This window comes from Dasypus novemcinctus, chromosome 1 (genome assembly GCF_030445035.2).
Source record: "Dasypus novemcinctus isolate mDasNov1 chromosome 1, mDasNov1.1.hap2, whole genome shotgun sequence".
Taxonomy (NCBI): domain Eukaryota; kingdom Metazoa; phylum Chordata; class Mammalia; order Cingulata; family Dasypodidae; genus Dasypus; species Dasypus novemcinctus.
In genome coordinates, this window is record NC_080673.1 from 17,414,732 (window position 1) to 17,434,796 (window position 20,065).

The 20,065-nt window shown below is 40.5% G+C and overlaps 1 protein-coding gene and 1 pseudogene across 2 annotated transcripts in view; one reads left to right on the forward strand and one right to left on the reverse strand.

Moving 5' to 3' along the window:
• The window catches only part of GALNTL6 (polypeptide N-acetylgalactosaminyltransferase like 6), a 1,335,131-nt gene that overhangs the window by 807,983 nt on the left and 507,083 nt on the right, over positions 1-20,065 (reverse strand). The window lies entirely within an intron of this gene.
• Positions 11,634-18,684, forward strand: LOC139438726 (BTB/POZ domain-containing protein KCTD2 pseudogene; annotated as a pseudogene).

The window sequence follows — 20,065 nt, forward strand, 5'->3', positions numbered from 1 at the left end:
TATATTCCTTGAATTGTCTTATGGCAACTTCCTCTGCTGAAATAATCACTGACTTAGAATAAGATTTTGGCAGAGCTTTTTAGGGTCTTGTATATTACAATTTTTGTATGGGTCTGGCAGAAAAGAAATGTACAAAAATTCATGTTTTTTTAAAAAACTCTCACAAATACAATAATGTATTTCTCACTAAGAGCCCTTTCTTTTTAGACTCCCTGGAAGATTACTACTTAAATCTAACAGAAAAGCATTGCTGGGTGTATAATTTACAATAAATCTGTATATTAGGGGGAAAGTACAAACATCTATAATCTCTTTCATTTGGATAACATTATTTAGGAGTTATTCTAACAATTTAATGTGAATAATTAGGATTTTTTCATCATTAAGTTTATAAACAAAATATCGAATTTAGAGGGAGAACTTTGAAGACAAGGATGCCCCGGGATGCAAACCCAGGGCCTCTCACATGGTAGATGGGAGCCCAACTGGTTGAGCCACAGCTGCTTCCCAGGGTATATCTTCTTACCTAATAAATCTTAGAAATTACTTTTGCCCCATTCCTGTGCAAAATCTCTAATATACTGAGTCTTACCTCTAACCCTTTCTTATTTCACTACTTCTTCATGTTATAAAACATCTCTCATTAGCTAACTAACAACATGAGGTGACCTGAAAAATTTCATGTCTCTAAATCTCTTATTTTACCATCACACTTTTCTGATTGATTGGCTGGGTATAGAATTCTAGATCAGTAATTAATTTTGGTCAGAACTTGGAAAAATCTCTTTTTTATTTGTCTTCTACACTCTAGTGTTGCTGTGAGGCAAACTGAAGCCATTATTTTTGAGCATCTATTTTTGTTCCTGGAATCTTTCAGTATCTTTTCTTTATCCAAAATGTTCTAAAAGGTCAAAATATTAGCATCTATGTGTGGGCCTTTTCCATCCTTTTTACTAGGTAATTGGCATGTTGTTGTTTTTTTTATTTTAAACTAATATCTTACAAATCTTGGAAATTTTCTTGAACTTATCCAGTGGACTTTCCTTGTTTTATTGAGATCTATTATTTCAAGTTTGGCCTCCTGAATTGATCTTACAATTTTGGAAAATCTTTCCTTCCTTTCCTTCCTTCCTTGCTATCTTTTTGTTCATTAATAATTCTTTTTAGAGGACATCTTCAATTTTTACCTGAAAATTTGCTATTAAGATTTTTGCCTGTTTATTTCTTAATTTTCAACAATTATTTTTGTTCCCTAAATGTTTCTTTAAAGCACTGTTGTCTTGTTTCAAGAATGCAATATATCCTCTAATTTACCTAAGGATATTGTATCAGTCAGGATGTCATTTTAAAAAAGCAAAATCAGTGTTGGATATGTGGGAGTACCATATATTGTATATGTGAATTACTGTGATCTAAAACTTATGTGAAGACAAACTTAATAATTAGAAAAAAAAGAAAGAAAGGAGGTAGACACTGAGGAAGAAATGGAAGAAACTGCCTTGCCACACTGTACATACGGGGCAACACCTACAACAGTGATGAAAGGCAAAATGTCAAAAACAAAGTTTTTTCATTTTTTCATTTTTTGATACCCCAATTTATTATTCCTTTATTTAATTTTTCTAAATTACTATGTATTCTATATCTAGCCATCAAACCCATCACTATATTCCATTTTACTATTAATGGAACCTGACAATATATTGGGCTTCCTTTTTGAAGAAGTTTTAGACTACAGAGAGGTTCAACTATGGTGGTGGAAGAGCACTTGTGTGGGGTGTTATTGGTGGGGGGCACATAGTTGGGAGGGAGTTCTCCAGAGCAGGTATACAGGGTACATAGAAAGATTTGGATATTTTCATAGTGGTTTCAGTTGGAAACAACAGCTGAGAGAGTGCTGAGTTCCTGGCCAGGTGAGCTCTATCACATTTCCCAATGGACAGCAACAATCCCCCAAGTGCAATGGCAGAGACCAACAAAGATGGATGGTCCAATGATGAGCCCTTGATACTGATGGCTCCGATTATGAGCCTGTGTGCCTGAAATATTAAGTAGGCCTAGAGCTGCAGGGTGCCTAAGAGTTACCTCCTGAGAACCTCCGTGTTGCTCAAATGTGGCCACTCTCTAAGCCAAATTTAGCATGCAGATGCATTGCCTTCCCCCTAGCATGGGATATGACTCCTGGGGATGAGCCTCCCTGGTGCCAAGGGATTACTGCCAAGCACCAACTGATGATGTAACTAGAAAAATACCCTGAATAAAGAGGTCAACTCAGACCGGCAGAATATTTCAGCCTACATGTAATATCAGGTGTTAAAAACTGCCTTATGACTTTGGATAAAAGGGGAAAACAGAAAGTATAAGTGAGTTTATATGGCTATGAGTCTCCAAGAAAGAGTTGGAAGGTCATCAGAGGGATGATGCTTATGCACGCCTCAGCAGGGTACCAGAGACAGTCGAGGTAGGTGGAAACCCAGGTGCTGGTTCTCCTGAGGGCTGCAGAGACCCACAGGTTCTATGGTCATGGCAGATGGCTCTGGAGTTCAGTGCCATATCAGGTGACCCTACTTTGGAGTTTGTGTTCCTGATTGTGATGGAGTTGGACTCAGATATGACCTTTCTACACATGCCTCTTCTGCTACTTTTACCGGACCTGTGGTTGGCATTTGGGTTGGTGTATACTCAGGAAACCTGAATCTCTGAACTGTCCATGTGACAACCAGGTCCTGGGCCTCAGCAGACTTGTGGCTCCTACCCTCCAGTTTCTTGGACTTACCCTAGCCAGCTGACAAGGAGGTGAAGAAGGTCAACACCACACAAGGGAGCCAGGAATGCCTACAGTTACAAGCAGAATTGCAACTATCATCCATGTGGAATCTAAGCCCCCTCTTGATGTAGAGGGGGACTGGACATAACCATCCCAGGGTCCACAGGATGGAGGAATAGAGTATGGATTAGAGTGGACTTACTGGTGTTCTTCGGGGGAACTACTGTGATTAGTAAGGAAAGAAATTGTAGTGGAGAGGGTGGCCATGGTTGCTACTGATGTTAGGGAGATGGAAGAAGAGATATGGTGTGGGGGCATTTTCAGGATTTGGAGATGTCCTAGGTGGTGCTGCAGAGATGGATGCTGGACGTTTTGTGTCCTGTCGTGGCCGACTGGGTGGACTGGGGGAGAGTGTGGACTACAATGTGGACCACTGTCCATGTGGTGGATGAGGTGGGGGGTTTATCAGAGCCTCCTATTTTTTGAATGTAACATTTAAAAGAAATAAAGAAGAAAGAAAAGCAAAGTCAGTAGGATCTGTCATCTATATCTATCTATCTATCTATCTATCTATCTATCTATCTATCTATCTGGGCATTTATTACAGGGATTTGACTTGATGCAATTGTGGAAGTTGGTGAAGCAGTCTCTGCAAGAGATGCAAGAGCTTGAAATCTACAATGTAGCCAACAGGATAATGAATGCAAAATTGGAAGAGCAAGAACAAGCTGGAGCTCACAAGCACCAGCTGAAGTCCATGAAAATGGACTGTACTAGTACCAGTTTTTTGTTACTTCTTATCTTGGTGGTGATAGTACTTTGCAGAAGCTAGCATTACTAAGCCTGGAAATAAACACAGGAATCAGAGAAGCTGAAGGATGCTCTAAAGTACATGCCAAAGCCACTAAATAATATTAATGGTAGCAGGTTTTTGTTTTGTTTTTTGTCTGTTTTTTTAATATATAATTTTTTTACCAATGTAAATTTGGCCTCTCCCAACTTGCATTTTGCCATTTGTTTTAATTTCTTGATTTTATGTTAGGAATTTTTCACAGATGTCTGGTAATTTTGGACTCATTTTAAGAATAAGAGACTAAAATCTCTTTGTAAGCATGTAGGTGGAGTTTGAAACTATGAGTTTGTCAACTATAGGGCAATATGGTTAGGCATTTATTGGGAAATGATTCATGTCAGAATCTTTAGTTTATTTGGTTATTTCTTAGTGACTATGGCTAAATCTTAAGAGAAGACTTTTTCAGTCTCCTATATGGAACTTATTGGCTTTTCTGCCATATTCTGGGAACAAGTAGAGAAAGAATCCTCATATATCACCACTTAGTATCCAATCATTTTCTCTCTTCTCCTTATTTTAATAGAATACTCTCAGTCTCAAATATGTTTAGCATGTGTTTGAACATAGACCCTGTATTTTATCTCTCAGAAAACTGTTGTGATGGAGGAGAAACTGCAGCACGGGTCATTAAGGGGAAGGTAATCTCAATAAATAACTGCTTTAAAACAGATTTAACTAATTATCCTTCTTTATCTACTTCCCCTATGTATATTTTGTATAGCTAATTCCAGAGCCATTTGAAGATTCTGAAGTGTAATCTGCAGTGTTTTTCACTGTCCCACAATAGACTCAGGATTCTGCATTTTTTGCTGTAATAAGCTTCCAATTATTGTTACCACTGTGTTCTCTCTACTTTTCATCATTGTAATGTTTTTATTCTAAAAACATATCTTAAATATAATTTTAATGTTGTTCCAGAGAAAGAAAAATCAGATGCATATGTTCAATCCACCATCATTATCCAGAGCTAAGATTTTAAGTATTATAAGAGCACATGTCCTTATAAAGTTATATAGTATGGTAATATGACATGTGTGTTTATGAGAAAGAGGTAAAATACTAAATATTAATACACTATAGACACTTAAATTAACTTGTGAAATCTTAAAAAGAATATTTTAATCTCTAAAATATTAATAATCATATTACTATCTTATATTGGAAAGCACATTTTAAATTACAACGTTCTTCTAATGTATCTATATTGTCAAATGACAGTTCAAACTCTAGCTAGGGAAAAATAGAATATCAAAGAGGGATAAAAATTTGGAGATTCAAAAGATCGTTTTGTGAAATAGAAAACTCATTGTCAAATTATATCAGAACTCATTATTTCCTTATTTCATTGGTCCAGTTTGCTCTTTTAAGAATAAGTATGAATAACCATTATATGTTCATAAATATCCTGTTAAGCTAGAGATACTATGCCAATGCTAAAGTTGTGCTTATAATTAGGATATAAAAGTTAAAAATAAAGATTCAGAAGGAGAAATCTTATTGAAAATTTTGCTTATCCTCCAAGACATAAGCAATTCTCATGATTTCTGGATGCTTATATTAGATTTATGTATGTTTGTAGTGGGCTTGTTTGTGTGATGGGTAAGGAAGAGGAATTTAATTATAGTGGAAGCACTTCCTGCTGCAAGTATGGCATGGTCACAAAACTCTATTGTTCAAAAATATTAAAACATTTAAAAATCATAATGAAATTTACCCCAGCAGCAATCAAAAAAGGAAAGTAGCCAAGGTATAGATAGGGAAATACGTTGCTGAGCAACTGTAAACAAAGCACCCCTCAGTCTCAAGAGTCATTTTATTAGGAGGGATTGTGGGAAGACGGCAGAACAGGAAGACCTGGGATTCCATCCCTATACAAAACAACTATTAAAATGCCAAGAACTATCTGAATCAACTATTTTGAAACTCAGGAGTCAGGGGAACACCGTGCAGCATCCAGGAGGAGCGGGATGAAAGAGGACGGTAATTTGCGATAAAGACCAGTTGAGTCTTCACCCTCTCCCCAGGCTCCTGGCCCAGCAGTGGGGACTCCATTGGTCTCTGGCTTTTTCCTTTCCCCTCCCCTTTCTCCTAAATTGCTCAGCTTGAGTCTTCTCCCGTGTGGGCTTCTGGAGAAGCCTTGCCCCTCTGTCCTCCTGCAGCAAGCATCGAGACCAGTGCTCCGGCCTTCAGGTCAAGTCAGGACCTCCTCCACCACTGAGTGGGAGCTGAGGAAGTCTTTTAAAAATAACCACAAGAAAAATCTTCAGCAGTTTCTACCTGATATCCTCAAAGACAGTAAGGTTTTGCTAATCTAGATTCACTTGGACATCCTCCTTGCCAGGCCCAGAGACTGCCTGGGAACAGAGGCCCTCCTGGCCCTGGATGACCACCATCCTCATTAAGCCCCGATGGGGCCAAAACTCCTTTGCCAGCAGAGATTCCTCCAGCTGGAACTGTGTAACCAAAGCAGGTGCATTTTTTTAAACAGCTTTTTCCCCCAAAAGTGATTTGTAGCTGTATGTACAGTACTTCGCCCTGATACATATGCTCTACAATAAAAATCAAATCGAATATATTTTGAAAAAGAAGTTAGCAAGATATGTTATTAAACACAAGTATTTAATACTACAGGACACAAAAGTTATCTCAGTGAAAACTATCCAGGAAAGTACAAAAATCACTTAAGTGATTTTCTATTCCTTGGTTTGATCAAGAAACTCTTATAGGCAATGGAAGGGTCTAATAAAGTACTCACTGCAGTACTTATCCATTGACCAGTTTTGACAACAAGAAGACAATCTATAATTCTGAAGACTGCTGTTCATAGTACTGTTATATACCTGTTCATAGATTTCCACCAGAACTCTACTGACCTGGCAGGAAATATCTGATTCGATCATTTGGAAACTCTGGATTCTAGTGTAATACTGTGCAGCATACAGGGAGGAACAGGAGGGAAAAGCTGGTAATCTGCAATGTAGACCAGTGAGCTTCATGTTTCCTGCAGTGACTACCATCCCCCTTCACCCAGCCTTTTGGCCAGCAGCGGTGGAGATCAGCTAGCTGGTGCCAGGTTGGGACAAAGAAAGTTAGTCTTCCAGACTCTGGGGATGTGAGGTCTGATCCCATTTGATCCCAGTTGTCCACCATTGCTAAGTTACTTCAGATACTGGGGGTCTGCTCTGAGACAGCAGAAGAATTATAAAGATAGTAGCATTCCTCAGAACTGCAAAAAACAAAATACACCTTAGTGTAAACTATGGACTATAGTTAATAGTATGATTATAATATTTTTTCATCAGTTGTAACAAAGGTACCACAGTAGTGCAAAGTGCTAATAATGGGGGAAGTATATGGGAACACTTTTTTATTTTTTCAGGAGGCACCAGGTCCTGAACCCTGGGACCTCCTGTGTGGGAGGCAGGTGCTCAACTGCACGAGCCACACTTGCTCCCCAATGCTCTGTTTTTATTTATTTATTTATTTAAAACATACTTTGATTATATAAATGTTACATTAAAAATGTAGGGGATTCCCATATGCCCTACCACCTACACCTAAAACACTTTCCCACATTAGCAACATCCTTCATTAGTGTGGTACATTTGTTACAATTGATGAACATGTATTGGAGCATTGCCACTAAGTGTGGATTATAGTTTACATTACAATTTAAACTCTATCCTATGCAATTTTGTAAGTTATGACAAGATCTATAATGGCCTATATCTGTCACTGCAATGTCAGTGCCAATCTACCAGGTGGAAATATGAGAGCAGAGCCAGGAACATGCTTCCCTCTCCCAGAGTTTGTCCTGAGGGCAGAGAAGCAACTTGCAGAGGGCTAGACAGTGTGAGAAACAATTCATTTGATGTGAGCTGGGACAAAGGAGTACTGGAATTAAGTCACCGGAAAGAGGTCCCAGGAGGGGGAGGAGTTCTGTTCCAAGGGAGGTAAGGGGATGTTCACTCAAACTCCTTTGGCCCATAAATTGGGAATTCTTGGGACCGCTAGCAAGCACTGGCCCAAGAGAAGCCAGCCTGTTCCCTGGCTCCAGCACCTAAGACTCAGATAGGTACAGAGAGGATGCTGCACTTCCCATCTGCCCCAGGCTGATCTGCTTGATGGGAGGGCTAAGCTCTAAAGGAGATAATCAAAGAAGAGCCAATTTAAAAAGACAATGAATGTTGCTTTTGGCCTTGGTTTCTTTGTTTTTATTAGTGCCTGGCTTTCAAGAAAATCTGTTATATCACTAGCTGGATACAAACTTGAGGGATAGCCCAGGATTAAATCACAGAGTTAACACTTTAAAATATTCAAATGTACTGAGTGCAGCAAAAAATTACAAGACAAACAGAGAAACTGGAAATGATGATCTATCCAAGCTAATAAGGTAAAATCCAGAATCTGTCAGTGAAGAAGACTAGACTTTGGACATACTAAACAGAGACTTTAATGATCCTCATTATCTTCAGGTTGATAAAGAAAAACACATAAAAAGAACTAAAGGATCTGAGGGAGACAATGAATGAATATCATGTGAATCTCTCCGGAGAATACTGGAGTTGAAGATGATAACTGAAATGAAAAATTCCCTAGCTCGTTTCAATAACAGATTGGAGGTAGCAGAAGAAAGAATGAATGAACTCAAAAACAAAACAACTGAAATTATTCAAGCTGAAGAAAAGAGAAATAAAAGAATAAAAAAGAACAGACAGCACCTAAGAGACCTGTGGAACACCATCAAGAGTATGAATGTATGCATTCAGGGAGTCTCAGAAGGATGAGAAAGGGGGAAAGGTAGAAGGAATAGTTGAAGAAATAACAGCAGAAAACTTCTCAAATTTAACAAAAGACATCAATGTGCACATTCAAGAAGCCCAATGAACACCAAAGAAGATAAATTCAAAGAGAATCAATCCAGGCACATAGTAATCAAAATGTCCAATGCCAAGGACAAGGAGAGAGTTCTGAAAACTGCAATAGAAAAGCAACAAATTATGTACAAAGGAATCTCAATAAAACTAAGAGCCTATTTTTCATCAAAAGCAAGAAAAGAACGCTATAACATATTTTAAGTAAGTTCTGAGAGAAAAGAGAAAAACAATTGTCAACCAAAAATGTTATACTTGTAAACCCTTCAAAAAAAGGGGAAAAAAAAGGAAATTAAGATTTTCCCAGATAAACAAAGGCTGAGGTAATTCATTACCAAGAGACCTGACCTACTGCTAAAAGGATTTCTTCAGACTGAAAGGAAAGGACACTAGACAATGGATCAAAGCTGCATAAAGAATTGAAGATCTCCAGTAAAGGTAATCATATGGGCAATTATAATTACCAATAGTATTGTATTGAATTGTTTGTTATGTAACTTCACCTTTTGATTCATACATGAGCTAAAATGCAAATACATGGAAAGTATGATAAATTAATGGTTTTGGATATATAAGATCAAATTTGTAACCAAAAAAACAAAAAGGTGGAGAAGCAGAGGGATATATGGATAGTGTATGTGTATGTTATTGAAGATAAATTGGTATTAAATCAAATATGATTGTTATAGATATATGTAAAATTTTAACTCCATGGTAATTGCAAAGGAAATACATGGAAAATGTATTCAGAAAGAAATGAAAAGGGTCTCAAAATGGTACAATACAAATAGCCAAAAAAATATGGAAATAGGCGTTAATTATAGAATCGACTGTCAAAGAAGTATGACTTAAAAACATAAAATAGCAGAATGGCAAAAGGAAGTCCTGCATTATCAGTAGGCATTTCAAATGTTAATGGATTAAAATTCCCAGTCAAAAGGCAGAGATTGGCAGAATGGATCAAAAAGTATGACCCAACTATATGCTGTTTACGAGAAACTCATTTTTATTCAAAGATATAGTAGGTTGAAAGTGAAAGGATGGAAAATATATATACCATGCAAGTAGAAACCAAATAAGAACTGGGGTAGTTACACTAATGCAAGATAAAATAAACTTTAAGTTAAAAACCATTATGAGGAAATAGATGTAGCTCAAGTGGTTAAGCACCAGCTTCTTACATACAAAATCCCAGGTTCAGTTCCCGGTACCTACTTACAACAAAACAAATGAAATAGCCAATTTGGGGGAGCAGGTGTAGCTCAGCGATTGAGCACTGGCTTCCTACATACAAGGTCCCAGGTTCAGTCTCTGGCCCTGTTACCTCAAAAAAGAAACAAAAAAAAGTTATGAGGATCAAGAAGGATCATTATATACTGAAAAAGGGGTCTGTTCAACATGAAGATGTAACAATTAAAAATGATCAACTACCACACCAGGGAACTGAGAAAGTCTACAACTGCAAACAAGAGAATCCCATCCATCAGCCATGTGGGATCTAAGTCCCCTCTTGATTTAGAGGTGGAGTGGGCATCGCCATCCTGGGGTCCTCAGGATGGAGGAATAAAATGTGGATAAGAGTGGACTTACTGGTAGTCTACTATAGAATTATTGTGACTCTAGCAATGGGAGAAATTGTATCATTGATGAGAAGACAGTGGCCATGGGAGTTGCTGAAGGCAGGGAGAGGAAAAAGGAGGTGTAATATGGGGGCATTTTCGGTACTTGGAGTTGTCCTGAATGATATTGCAGGGACAGATGCAGGACATTATATATCCTGCCATAGCCCACTGAATGGACTAGGGGAAGTGTAAAATTACAATGTAAACTACAATCCATGCTGTGTAGCAGTGCTCCAAAATACATTCATCAAATGGAATGAATGTGCCACACTGATGAAAGAGGGTGTTGATGTGGGAGGAATGGGGGTGTGTGGAGTGGGATATATGGGAAACTCTTCTATTTTTTAATGTAACATTTTGTGTGATCTATGTATCTTTAGAAAAAAGACAATATAATAAAAACTTAAAAATTAAATATGTAAATGTAACAGCAGAGTGCAAATATTGACAGGTTTAAAGGGAGAAATAGACAGTTCTACAACTCTAGTAGGAGATTTCTATACACAAATTTCAATAATAGGACATCTAGGCAGAGGATCAATAAGGTATTAGAAGACTTGAACTATACTCTAAACCAGTTATAGCTAACACACATATATGCAATACTTCACCCAACAGCAACAGAATACACATTCTCTAGGAGTACACATGGATCCATTCTATAGGATAGTCCATATATTAGGCCTCAAGACAAGTCTCAATAAATTCAAAAATATTGAATCATCTAATGTATCTTCTCTGACCGCAATGGTATGAAACTGGAAACCCATAAAAGAGTGCGAAATGGAAAACTCATAGAGATGTAGAAATTCCTATTGGGCAAAGTGAGTCAGGCTATTTTAGGAAAAGGGAAGATGGGTCTAAGACCTGGCAGAAAATCATGGCAGCAAAACATATGGCTTTTGAAACCCACCTGGAAACCCCCTGAGGGAAAGACTGCCACCAAGAAGCCTGCCAGAAGGACACCATAAGAATGAGATCTCATTTAGGGTCAAGGTAAAGCCCCGGGTATCCTCAAGGGGGCTCATCATTGGGTACCCTGGGGAACTGACAGGTGGGGTCATCAAGGACTGGTGACCCTAAACTTTAATTATGGCCTTCTGTGCCATCTTTTGGTTCTGCCATTTCAAAGGGGTTCCTGGATAGGCTTCCCCAGGACATAAACTCATTCTGTCCAGACTTCCAGCTCCCTCTTTGCAGGTGGTAGTGGTGATTCCCATGCCATGTAGACCCAAGGATATTCTGGGTAGCAGGTGACACCATCCTTGAGATCTGAGTAGGCATGTGGCTGAAGTTGAGAAGGAGTTCGCCCGGAGGCTCCCAGGCCCTCTCTGTGAGTTCAGAATGGCCATCACCTGTTTTATCATTTCCTTACATCACTAGTTAACTCCTTTGAACTGTAAGTGCCTTTCCTCTTCCACAATGCTGCCCTCATTCTGGGTCTGAGACCTGCTTCAGAATATGCCTTAGAAACTGAAAATGCATTCGTTAGTGAGGCATGGGTCTTGCCCTCGGTAATGCGCTGGGCTTTGCTCCTTCTCAGCCCTGGGGAGGTCCTGAGATTGTCTCAGGGGGCCCCTGAGGCCCTTTGCTGGCAAGTCCCAGGACAATCAGTCTCTTGTTTTCTTAGCGGGCTTTTAACATCGGGTTTAACTGCAGAACTAGAACTTGGACTCGGAGTCGCCATGAGGTGAGTTCGCTCGTGGCCAGCTGCAAAGTAGGCAAAAGAAAGATGCCCAGTCGGCCCCTTTCCTAGGGTCAGCCTGGCTGGACCAGAGGCCCCCAAGACCTCGAAGGCTCTGGAGACACTCCATGTCATCAGAAACCTGGCCCCAAGCCGCCTCACCATGCAGACCTCCGGGATCTTGCCCCAGGGGAGGACAGAAGGGGCCCGAAGCCACATATGAACCATCAATCAGGAGGCCTCGGGTGACCCTTGCTGTGACAGGTAAGACTGTTAATTACTCAGCTAACATGGGAGCCAATTATTCAGTCCTAACCTGCACTCCAGACCTCAGTTGTGCCTAATGAGGGGAGTGAATGGGGAATCACAATCTAAGCCGCTACTAAACCTCTCTAATGTGGATATGCCATCAATTAAGATTAAAAGGTTCCTAGCTATTCCTAACTCCCTGCCCATTCCCTGGTAACACTCCAGTGCTTCCAGTGAAAAAAGCCTCGCCCTTGCCAGGAGGTAACGAATGGAATTCAGCTCCCAGAGCACCCCTAATTTGGTCTCGTTGGGGGCAGGGCTTCTCTGACCCCTTGGTTCCATACTTAGCAGCTGCGCAGGGATTTTCCTGGAGGAATGAGGCTGGAGCATCTGTCTGAGGTTTCTGCTGTGGATGGGCACTGGGAGCTTTGTGTCTAGGTGATACCAAAGGCAAGTCTCTCCCTATAACAAAGCTCAGTGTGTAAAATTCTCTCTTCTGTTCTAACCTGTGCTTGCTTTAAATTTGTTAGTCTGCTTATGCCTAGGAATGCGTACATCAGATTTGGCATTTAACTGTTATAAATTGGGTAACGATGAAAGGCAACCTAAAAACGAGTCTTTAAATGTCAATACTACCTTGCAATTCATTTTGAAGTATAAAAGAAATCACGTGGAATTAGTTCAACTGCTGGAAAAGCAGAAAAACTTAGCAAAGTTGTTACCAATAAAGTTTTTTCAGTTGCTTAGTTAATAAACAAAAGTGCCTAAAGGGAAAACTTACTAGAAACTGTAAGAGTTAAGATCATTATATAGATGCCTTATATTGTAAAGCAGCCCAAGGATAATATTTGAAATTTCTATGACTAGATGGATTTAGCCTAGAACCTATGATTGTATGGGTAATCTTAGTCTAATTTAGCTCTGTTTATGATTACTTAAAGTCTAGCCACACCCTTGCTTTAGTGTACTAACTTCACCTAGCCCCTAGAATTCAGCTCTTGTGATGATGATTTTAAAATGAGTTGGTCTTTGCTCATGGTTATTTCATGACAACTTCTGTCCCCCATGGCTCAGGAGAAGGCAAATTTAAGAGACCCCTGTCACCTGTCCTTCTATTGGTGTTAGTGACCCTGCTTTCTCTTGTGACTCCAGGTGTGGACTAGATGACTGCCCGGTGGAATTCTTGACCCTCAGGGTTGGATGTCCACTCTTCCAGTCCAGCAGCAGAGGACTGGGGAGAGGGGCCTCCCATCTCAAGTTCTGATGTCGCTAAAAGCAGCAAGTCATGGGAAAAACCAGGTTTCCCCGAGGCTCCAATGACCTCGGTGAGTATACACTGGAAGTAGTGTTTCTCATCCAAGGTCTGTCTAAGTAAAAACAGGAAATAAGCAAAGCTCTGAAGTAAAGAAAAATGTTGTAAATTGTATTTTCAAGCATTGGGAACCATTTGGTGGTAAGCCAATAATTAAAAGGAACGAATTCTTGTGCAAAACTGCATGGTCACAGTGCAAATTAGAGTAATTAGAAATAGCTTTCGAAGAGGTCTTTTAAATGTTATTTTGCAGTTAAACTTAATTTGTAAGAAGATGAAAGTTATAAGTAACATTAGTGAGTTGTGTGTCTTATCTTTATTTGTGCCTGCCTATTTGGTCAGTGTACATGTTCACACTTTTGGATGGAAAGAGCAAATGAAAATTCTTAAAAGAACTCTACTCAAATTGTTTAAAAAAATTAAACTGCAATTATATATGTGAATGAATATTCCTGGAGCCCAAATTAAGTTAAGCAGAATGGAAAGGTCATATGGAAAGTTGAATACAGAAGCTATTAAAAAAGGGAAGAAGTTCTAAGCTCTTTGACCTCTCAGCCCCAGGGTCTTCTCTTTCCAGGACCTGTGAGGAAGGGGCTAGGTAGTGAAGTATGGATTAGAGTGGATTTACTGATATTCTATTCATGAACTATTGTGATTAGTAATCGAAGAAAATGTGGCATTGGTGTGGAGAAATTGGCCATGGGGCTGCTGGGGATAAGGAGTGGGAGGAAGAGATGTGATGTGGGGGCATTTTCGGGGGTTGGAGTTGTCCTGGGTGGTGTTGCAGGGACAGTTACCAGACATTGTATGTCCTCCCATGGCCCACTGGGTGGACTGTGGCAGAGCGTGGGCTATGGTGTGGACCATTGACCATGAGGTGCAGCGGTGCTCAGAGATGTATTCACCAAATGCAATGAATGTCTCATGATGACGGAGGAGGTTGTTGTTATGGGGGGAGGAGTGGGGTGAGGGGGGTGGGGGGTATATGGGGACCTCATATTTTTTTAATGTAACGTTAAAAAAATAAATAAAGACAACAACTCTGTCTTCTAGGCTGGGGAATTAAGAATCAGTTTGCCCTGTAATTCTCCAATTTAAACCTTTTTAGCAGCTTTAAAATACGTGTGGTTAATAATTCTAATACCAAATTTCAGCAAGTAAAGTACTTGAAAGCTATAGAAAGATCTTTTCTAAATTATAATTAAAACAAATTGAACAATTATAATATATTCCAGAGCCTAGCAGTCAGTATGCAATTTAAGAATATTCAGTTTTAGAATTTTATTAAAGAGGTTTAGCCTCCTGTAAAAGAAGGAAAAAGAATATTCCTTGTATAAACTGTAATTGTTTCAATTTTCTTTACTTAGATGTACTTGCCCTAGGTTTATAGGATAACAATTAAATAAATTAGCATTATTTGCATTAAATCTTTAAGATGATGAAAATTGAAACCTCATGTTTAATGAAATTAAGTTAAATGTAAATTTCATTGACTGCTAACTATAAGTTAATAAGCTTATTTAAATTTAAGGTAACTAGGCTAGGTGGTTATGGTAAATTAAAAGAAGTCTGTAAAAGCATCTTCTAAACTGAAGCATTGAAATGGCTAATTCCAGGCAGCCATTATTAATTAGAGTCTTAAACTGATAGTAATAACAAAAAGTAACCTCATAACAAGGAAACCTGTCAAAGGCCACATCAATTTGCATATTAAACTGGTGGTAAAAGAAGATAATCTTGATTCCACTGGGAATCTTAGATTTTCATAAAATAATGGACAGAGTAGTTTGTCCTGTCTTGCTAAAGTAAAATACACGTTAATGTCATCTTGGTAAAGGTATAGAAGTGAAAAGTAAAGTATTAAAGTTCATTTGCTATGTTATACATTGCATTTGGAAGTATTTAGAAAGTGTATGAAAATTAAAAGAGATAAATTTCATTATTGTCAAACTCTCTTGTGCATTCAAGCCAGGCCCAAATAGCCTGCATGGTATTTCTCCACTTGAGTTATTGGCTAGGTTGGTCACTGACCCCTAAAACAATGAAAATATCTACTAAATCTCTGAACATGCTCCTGAAGTGGACTGAGAGTACACTGCAATTTCAGACTCCTGCAGCAGCCGGCAATGGCTTGATATGGCCAGATGTACAATGGACATTGCTTCCAGACTGGCTCGGTTTCATAGTGCTGAGGAGAGCTATGCACTAGGCCAGTGAAACACTAGATCCTTACCTTCCTAGTCTCTCTCTAGGATCAACTGTGCTGCAGCATGCTGTGTGAAGGACATACCAAGTAGAGCGACAATTACCAGAGTACTGTGAGTAGGATTTAAACAAACACAACTAGCATTATGGGCTGCTCCCATGGAGCGATAACATGTATGGTATTGCAAACCTGAAGCTTAGATCTATCAACTGCAGCTCAAAGAGGAACTCAAGCATTAACTAATTTAAGTACTGTACCTACATATATGATGAATATGAAGATATCTTTCCTATCCCAGATTATATGCGGAGGAATACTGAACATGTTAAAAGTCCTGCTAAATTTAATTTGTTTTCTAAGTAATGAATGAATGTGCCTCAAAGACAAAAGAATGACTCTCTTAAGTACTGTCTTGATTTTGCTTGCCGTATGCCTGTCTTGTTGTTGCCTATACTGTCTTTTGAGCTCACCCACCAAGGGTGGTGATTCAACGCCCTAATGATGTGGCCCAATCAAAGCCCTATTCATAACTTAATCCCACCCAGGTACAGATCAGATTACAAACATAATCCAATATCTATTTTTGGAATTTATAACCATGTCAAACTGCTACAACTGGCATCCCCAGTTCCCATAGCAGTGGCTATGCTTAGGACAGCTAGGAGAGGTATGAAGAGAGGCACTGCCCTAGACATAAACTCACAGATAAAAGGCATGGCAAAGGACATTGTTGAGGGTTTCTGACATTGGAGACTTGATGTTGGAGTTTGATGCTGAAACCTTAAGCTTGAGCCCCAGAAAGTAAGCTCACAGAGGAGAGAGAAGCAAGCCCCAGGAAGAGAGGAACTGGAGCCCAGGAAGAAGCAAGCCCTGGGGAAAAAAGGAACCCTGAACCCAGAGAGAAGTAAGACCCAGAAGGGAGGAACCCAGGAAACCTGAACCCTCACAGACAATGGCAGCCATCTTACTCCAACACGTGAAAATAGACTTTGGTGAGGGAAGTAACTTATGCTTTATGGCCTGATATCTGTAAGCTCCTGCTCTGGATAAATACCCTTTATAACAACCAACCGATTTCTGGTATTTTGCATCAGCACTCCTTTGACTGACTAATACAGCAGTTTATACCCAAACCCATCAGATCTACCACATTCTCTCCCTAGGGTTAACCAACAGCATAAAAAAAATCAAAAAGGGATGCTTTTCCCCATCAACTTTGTGAGGATGCAGGCTCTGAAGGCACCTGGCCTTTCTTACTTTCATGGTCCAGTATCCTTTCCATGGGACCACGTATCTTCAAAATTCTTATTTCTTGCAGAATCAATGTCTCATTAGCCAGGTGGGGATTTCATCCATCTCCACCCATGGGCCCAGACTCATCTTCCCCCAGCTGCAATAGAATAGCAAGAGGGTTTTACACCTTGTCAGGAGGGGCCGATGCCCCTAGCCAGTAGGAAGTCATTATAGAAGAATGACCATTGCCACTCAGCTCCCCTTTGAGACTAAGGGTATAACCCCTTTGAGGGGGAGTTGAGGCAGTCTAGTTTAGGAAAGGGGAGATGAGTCTAAGACCTGGCAGAAAATCATGGGCATGAAACATGTGGCCTGAAACCCCCCGAGGAAAGAGCATCACCAAGGAGGCTGTGAGAAGGACCCCTGAGAAGCCTCCATTGGAAGGAGATCTCATTTGGGGTCAAGGAAAAGCCCTGGATATCCTCAAGGGGCCTTATCATTGGGCCCCCCTAAAGAACTGATGGGTGGGGTCATCAATCAGAACAGCAAACTGGCTGGTGCCCTCCCCCAAACATGAGCAAGGGGAGGAGTAATCAATAGCTTAATAGGTAACCACACAAGCAAAATCTCACTGTCTGCCTAAGGGGCCCACATCAAATCTTGGTACATATTTCCACCCTTCTCTCCCATTTCTCAATAGTCTTTTTACTAACCTAACTACACTGGTGTGGCCTTCATTTCTTTCACGTGACACAGCTGAGAACCTAGAAGTCTCCAACATTGCCCCAACTTCAGAAGGAGAACTCCCAAGGGGAATTAAGAAATATTTGATGTGAACGAAAATGAAAACACAACTTACTAAAACTTATGGGATGCAGGAAAGGCAGTGCTGAGCAGGAAATACAGAGCTCTGAATTCTTAAGTTAGAAAGAAGAAAGGTCTCAAATAGATATCCTACCTCCAAACCAGATGACCCAGAAAAAGAACAAACTAAAACCAAAGCAAGCAGAACAAGGGAAATAAAGATTAGAGAGTTGAAATGAATGAAGTAGAGACCATATGAAAAGTAGAATTGACCAAAACAAAAGGTGATAATTTGAAAAGATCAATAAAATCAATGAAACTGGGCTAGGGCAGGCCCTGCACAGTGCTGGCCACGCTCTGGCAGCTCCAGGTGGTGGCAATGGAGCTGGGAGGGCGCCGGGCAGGCCTGGGCAGCCCCTCTGCCTCCTCCCCACTGGACCCACAGCCCCCGGCACACCCCAGCCAGCTGCTTCGGTCGCTGCGCAGTTACTGGAGCCACTGCACAGTTACTGGAGCTGGGTCCTAGACGGCCCAAGCAGGTAGGGGTGGCAGCACCCATTGGTGACCTCCAGGAAGGCCCTGGCTTGGGAGCCCAGGTCTGTCCTCTGCAGCTTCTGCTGCCAGAAGGCTCTGGACCTGCACTCGGACAAAGACGAGGTAGGGGTCCTGTGATTTTACGTCCTATCCTAAACTACCTTCAAGACGAGAAATTCATCATTATTAAGGAGTTGTCAGAGGAAGGTGTGTTGGAAAAAGCCGAATTCTATTTTCCATTAACGTATTTTTTATGTGACTGGTTAAGGAAAGGACGCGGGACAATAAGAGCAGAACCTCACAAGGTCCTGTGAAGCCCGGATACAGCGTCCTGGCGTGTCAAGGAAAGCTTTTGGTCTCCACTAAATCTGATGGTTGGAAATCTGAACAACCAACCAGCACTGAGTCTTCCTATAACTATGGAAATGAGTATCAGACAGAATTCCTCTGTGTTGTTTCTAGAGAACTAAATAAGTCTGCTAAAAGTCATCGTTAGAGTCCAGTGAGAAGGGAAAGACTCTTCAGGAAAGAGGATCTTGGATGTAAACTAAGAATCTGAAACTCCAGAATTCTAAGCATCCAGAAAACAATCTGGCAGAGCACCCTTCTGAAGTTCAGTCCCGCTCCTTCCTGGGAGCTTCCTGTAAAATAAGGGAGCTACAGCAAAGCAAAGCTGAGCCTGTCCCCCAGTGGCAAAGTGTTCTGCTTAAAACTAAAGACCCCACCCCATCCCCACTGCAAATCAGAAGACAGAAGTGAATCCTGGCTACAGAATGAATACCTTTTCAGAAAACTGCTTTTATTTTCTTAGCCAGTGTTACAAGAATAAATCTTTTCACAGCAGCTGAACAGAGTTCCTAGTTGGTCCTTTACAGGGATCTGGGGGAAGAGGAAGGCCCAGCTCCTTATAAACTGCCTGTATTTGAAAGAAGCTGGAGCAATTGAAAGAGGACTTATCCCTGAGCTGCACCATGCTTTCACTCTGTGTGGGCCAAGTTGGACATTTGGGGCTGCTTTGTGACACTATCTTTCCCCTCCTTTGATGCTCCTAAAAATGATGCAGCAGATGCAAAGGATTCCAGCTTCAGTTTGTCTAATTGAATTGAGATTTTGGATTAAGGATGGAGTTGTCCAGAGTAGCCCATATTCCTCTTTGAGGAAGGGGAGAATGCAGTGTTCTCTTTCTCTAGGTCTTTGTTGTGGTTGGAGGTTGGAGGTTACTGTTCTTGAACCAGGGCATTCAGCTCGTACCACATTCAAACTTGCCCGGTTTGTCTCAGCAGCCTGATCCCTCCACAGAGCTTGCTTTCTCCCCAGGAAGAGATCTGATGCAGGCAGCATCCTGCTCTGAATCAGATAAATGGGAGCTTTGGTTAGGTGCTATACCTGTGTCTGCAGCCTTTTCTCATTTCTCATTTACCTGATCTTACTTCTCTTTCCTTTTAATCTAGACCAAAGATAAAGGAATTTGACAGACCCTTTGATGGCCTGTGGTGGAAAGGTTGTTTCTTGGCAAGTTGCCAAATGTGTTGCATTGTTTTCAAAAGTGTTATTTCTGTGATTGTCTCTTATACAGGCCTTGACTAAATGTGTGATGGTTTATTCTTTTTCTTGTCTTCTAACCTTGGCAAACATGACCCACAGCAGTACTGACACCTCCGTATCATCCCCAGTAGTGTGTATGCCCTTGCTGAGCAGGCCAAGGACTCACTGCATCGCCTGCCCCACCCCTCACTTTACTGCTTCCTATGGACGGCTGTGTTGTCAAGGACTGAGTACTTGTTTGACCAAGGTTGAGTGATTACTTTGGTGCATTGGAAATGGGGAACCTTCCTCTGGGCTGTGATCACAGAGCTAGTATCAGAGCTTTCTTTTTGAGTTTTTGAGTCCCATTGAGCAGTTATAAAATGCAAAAGGGCCAGAAATC